Below are 5577 nucleotides of genomic sequence, written 5' to 3'. Positions count from 1 at the left end.
GAAACAAGGAGACAGTTGACTAATGACTAACATAATATAGTACTTTTATATAGCTTTTATATGCCTACTGGCCACGGAGGAAAGGAACAAAAACTCTCAACTCAAAGTTGAGGAGAAAAAACCTCTGGGGGTCCAAGGTCCAGTGGTTGCCCACCCCTCCTGGGCATTCTAAATTAAGTAATAATTCTAAGACAATTAACAAGTAATAATGATATTGTTGCTATATGGTAGCTTGAATCCCCAGTTCAGTATGGAACGTCTCGTCCATCATGGCAGTTGGTCATCATCTTCAGTCAGCTTGGGATTTATCTGTCACCACCGGCTGGCCTCCTCAAGTCTTATGTAGCGAGGTAGTGCTCAACAAGAAGAAATAACAGAGTTAGTAATTTGTAACTTAAGTCAATTTAATATGAATTTGTATAAAGGTGGTAAAAGCAACCAAGGCAAGTGGAATTACATTTCGAGGTGGAATGCCTGAGTAAACATTTAAATCTTTAGTCGGGATTTGAAAACAGAAACAGATGGGGCATTTCTGACAGTAACTGGTAGACTATTCCACAGTTTAGGTACTCTATAACTAAAGGTGCGACCTCCTACTGAGGTCTTATTGATCACAGGTACTTTAAGGTAACCTGCATCCAATGAACGAAGATATTCTCCTGGGATATAAGATGCAAGTAGTTCCTTTGCTGTTTTTCCTCTTTCATTTTTCATCCTTGGCTAGGAACATTGCCCATAGCCACTGGTGCTGGCATCTGAGAAATGATACAGTTCCGTTTTGATGACCTTTCCAAATTTCGCAGGTAGGTAGCAATGAGGAATGTCTACACCTTTAAGATTGACCAGATCATTTTTCCAACTCTCCCACTGTAGGCTTAGCTGCTTAGGCAGAGGGTCATCCCAGCCCGTACCCTGATTGCACATTTCCTGCAGGATTTTCTTTCCAGTAAGAACATATGGGGCGATAAGGCCCAAAGGATCATAAATAGAAGCAACGATTGACAATATGTCACAACGTGTTGCTGCTTGATCTTTCAGTGTAATGTTAAAGCGGAAGCTGTCGCTGTATATGCATCATTGGATGCCTCGAGCTTTCTCTAATGGCAAGTCTTTAATGATCAGATCTCTCATTTTGATGTCTATAGTATATTCAGATGATGGTAAGTGCTGTAGGACGATGATGTTGTTTGAAATAAGCTTGTGAAGGTGAAGACCACCCTTTGCGCACACTTTATCTGTTTCCTTTGCTAACTGAATGGCTTTATCCAAGATATCAGTACTGGTAATTCCATTATCTATGTAAAAATTCTTTGCTATGAACTGAGATCCTAAAGGGTGTGTCTGAGCACTGTCTTTGGCTAGGTGTTTCAGTCCATAATTTGCACAACCAGGGGAAGACACTGCACCAAACAAATGAACCTTCATTCTGTACTGTTGGGGTTGTGCATTCAAATCTCAATTTTTCCACCATAAGAAGTGTAGGTACTTGTGATCTTTCTGTTGGAAAGAACATTTTTTTCTCTGTCCCATATTAAGGCTATTGGATGCAGCCTGAACCTTATGAGCATGCCTGTCAGATTACTGAACGTGTCAGGACGTGGGAGAAGGTGTTCGTTGAGATTAGTACCTTTGTATTTGGCAGAATAATCAAAGACGACGCATAGTTTGTCTGGCTTTTTAGGGTGGTAGACCCCGTGATGAGGAGTGTACCGTATTTCACCATGTTCACCATCATCATGTGCTTCTTCAACATCACCCTTTTCAGTTATGTCACTTGTAGTTGATGTAATCAACCTTGTATCTCTCATTTTTGGAGAATTTCTTCAAGAGGTTCAGCCTGATTTCTGCCAGCTGCCTATTTTCAGGTAGGCATGGTAGTTGTCTGAATGGCAGTGTCATTTCATAATGTCCTTGTTTGTTTTTTACTATACTTTTCCAGAGTTTGTCCAAGAAAATTAGGTCATCTTGAGAAACTCTAAGATGTGGATCACATTTGTTGGCATTATTGCTGGAACCTCTTTAACAGATACTCTATGGCAGAGACCAGAAGCTGCAAGAGTATCAAGGCGAGGCGCTGCATTGCCAACAATGCCCCACCTTAAGTCTGTTAAGACAGCATAGGGTTCGTTACCTTTGCCTAATATTACCTGTCTAGGAGGTAATGTTCTGGGGAAGTTATAGCCAGTCAGAAGGCCTACCTCACAATCAAGAAGTGCAATTATTTTTTCAGTAATTGCTGAAAGATGTCTCCAAGCTTTGGTCATTTTACTGGTGGGTATGTGGTCACGGTTGACTGAAATGTAATCTTTTGTATATGTGGGAGGGAGATGGATGAACTCAGAAGACTTGTAGCCCCTCACTCAGAGACCTGACACTGGTTGGCTATCTAAAACTGTATTTTCTCCCATCACTGTGATAAGTTTTAACTTTACTGGATGAGCATCCACTTGCAGTCTGTTGCATGTCTTCTGATCAACAAATGTGGTGTCACTCTGAGTGTCTGGTAAGGCATAAACAAGTTATTCTTTGGATGGGTCGTTAGCTGATGACACCCATACAGGCACAATCATCGATGTGCTTACTCACGGTCTTTCGGTATTAACATTAAGGGCATGTGACTGTCATGATTCTGTCTGGGAGGTGGGTCTTCATACCCAAGTGCAGTGCAGAGGTGCATAGGATGAGGGGATGATTCAAGAGTCGTGGTCAGGAAACTAGCGAAGGTCACCGAGGAGCAGAAGTCGTTACAAGGAGAATCCGAAAACCGTGAGTCGAAGAGATGAAGAGGGTAGGAGATTCAGGAGAAGAAGGGTCGAGGAACAGGAACAAGGACAGGGAAGTCAGGGAAGAGGTAAGCAAACAATCCGAGAAGCAAGAGCGAAGAGCGAGGTTGAACGAGGTTCAGCATCTTCCTGCGCTCCGGGCTGTCCTTTTATGTGCCCAGACCCTGGTCAGCCGTAGGTGTTGCTCGTTGCCGAGGTGGAGGGTGTGACAGTGACATTTGCGATTGCATTTTCATTGCTGTGTGTCATGCTTGTCAGGAGGGGTGGGTTGTCACTGCTTCTAGATTTGTTGTAGAAATGTATTGTATAAGTAGGGTGTCTTCCTTTACATAAATCACATGTATGGCGATGACAGCACTCCTTGGCGCAGTGACCTGGCTTGAGGCAACCATAACACAATTAGTTGTCTTTGACATACGTTCTGTGATTGAGAGAACCTTTCCTGAAGTCAGGACATTTGTGAATTTGATGTTGGTTGTCTTGACAGAGCATACATTTCATCTTTGGTTTCATTTGCACTTCGTCATCGCGTTCAACAGCAGTGTGGGTGTTGAAGATGTCGACTTTGGTCCCTTTAGTTTTCTTTGAGTTTCCCTCATCAGAAGATGGCTCAGATGAGTGGAGAACAAAGAAGTGATGGGATTGCATGCAGTTTCCGCTTCCATAGAGATGAACTCAGCCAAATCCTTGAAATTGGGAAATCCCTTACCTTCCAAGAGGAATGCTGTGACCCGACGATTACATTGCGATGCAGCCCACTCAGGTAGTTTTTGAGTCAGTTTGTGATTTTCCCGACAGTAATTTAGTATTTCCAATCCTTTCACGTGAGGAATTGCCTGGAGGCAGGCGTTTAGAAAGCCTGAAAAGGCCCTTAATCCTTCTGCATCCTTGGGATGTATTTTTGGCCGTTTGGACAGTTTTTCGCTGAAAGTCCTTGAATAGTAAAAAGGTTGACCATACCTGTGGTTGAGTTTCTTCCAGGCATTCTTGTAGGCCTCCTCATCAGTTCTATAAAAGGTGCTTTCAAGACATTTCTGTGCTGGGCCACTAGTATACTTTTTAAGATAGTGGAGTTTGTCAGCAGGTGAAATGCCCTTTCTGTGATGTGAAGGCCATCTTCCATTTGATGAACTGGGTAGGGTCACCACTGAAAATGCCTGGTTTTGCCACTGGGAGTCTGTTTATAGTTATACTATCTTGAATGACTTGGGCTAAAAAATAAATGTCACTAGGGGACAATGATGAGGAATAAGTAGGGGAATGCTGGACTGAAAGGGGGGGGGGGAAGAGAGTTGTTCTTTTTTTTTCAAAATTATATTGTATTGGATGTATCTCAGTCTCTTGTTCTTCCTCTTTACCGTAAACTTATAACCTAATATGAGCTACCTCTCTTCTCCTTTCAGCTTGCAAACGCTCTAATTCAGCCCCTTGCAATTCTAATTTTCCCCTTTGTTGTTCTTTAAGGGCTGTTATTCTTTCCTTTTGTTTCATTTTTTCATGCAGCATTTTGCATTCCATCTCCTTTGCTGCTAGGTCTACGGCCATATCTGCACGTTTGCCTGCCATCATGGAGGACTGAGATTCATAACTGACATTTGACCACGAAGCGACAGATCCATAGACGGAGCATGCGTATTCTGGAATGAACAGTTTATGCAGGCGGAGCCATTCCTGTTCTGCATCAAAATCTCCATCCGCTAACTTTCTGTATATAACTTTAATAATACCCCTGGTTACCGCTTCGTTTCTGTCAACTTTGTGTCTTACATCAGATGTTGTCAGGGCATATTTTCTTATTTCACTATATACTTTCGTAATGTCATCCCTTCCCTTTTCAATGATGTCCACAATGGAGGCCAAAATGCTTGTCCGGTATATCTAACCTTAATTGTTCTCTGGCCTTGCGGACTTCAGTTGTCCACTGTGCGTACGTGCTGTTTAATTTTTTCCATTTTGCAAATCTCATTTCCTTCATAAGCAATAATTTTTTTTATGTAGGGATTCTGGGACGTTCAGAACGTCTTGGTAGATCAGTACAATCGTTTGTTTGATTCTGTAGATCAATCAGTTTTCTTACATTGAATTATTTCTTTCAATTTGTGTCTTTCTTTGCTCTCTGACGCCCTTTGAAGTGAATCCTTATGTTCTTGTATTTCCATTTTTAGATTTGTAGTCTGTTCCTCTTTATGCTCCATTTCAGTATAGCCTTATTTACTATCCCTATTGCATTGACCACCACACCACCTCCAACTCACCACTTTGCAATGTGCTGTGGAATTCCTTTTCAGCCTTGTGTAGCAAGGTGAGGGAAGCAGTGATGACAAGGTTCTTACTGTAGCAGACCCCACCCGAGTGATAGCCAAGACTTGACTGATGATAGTTTAGTTAATCTATTAAAACTTTAACTTGACAACCCCCACAAACGTAAGACAGACACATAGATACACACACAGGCTGAAACCGCTTGTCCTGAGTGGGGTCGCGGTGAACCAGAGCCTACCATAGCAATACAGGGCACAAGGCTGGAGAGGGAGAGGACACACCCAAGATGGGACGCCAGTCCATCACAAGGCACCCCAAGCATGACTCGAACCCCAGACTCACCAGAAAGCAGGACCCGGCCAAGCTCGCTGTGCCACCACGCCCCCCACCAATGTAAGAGCTGGTGTAAAAAATGAAAAACAAATATTTTAACATTTAATTTCCATTCTGTTCTTTGGTGGGGGGTGCGGTGGCAAAGTGGGTTGGACTGGGTCCTGCTCTCCAGTGGGTCTGGGGTTCAAGTCCCGCTTGG

Source organism: Scleropages formosus, chromosome 12 (assembly GCF_900964775.1).
Source record: "Scleropages formosus chromosome 12, fSclFor1.1, whole genome shotgun sequence".
In the NCBI taxonomy this organism is placed as follows: domain Eukaryota; kingdom Metazoa; phylum Chordata; class Actinopteri; order Osteoglossiformes; family Osteoglossidae; genus Scleropages; species Scleropages formosus.
The sequence above is the reverse complement of the archived record's forward strand: the minus strand, read 5'-3'. Positions refer to the sequence as shown.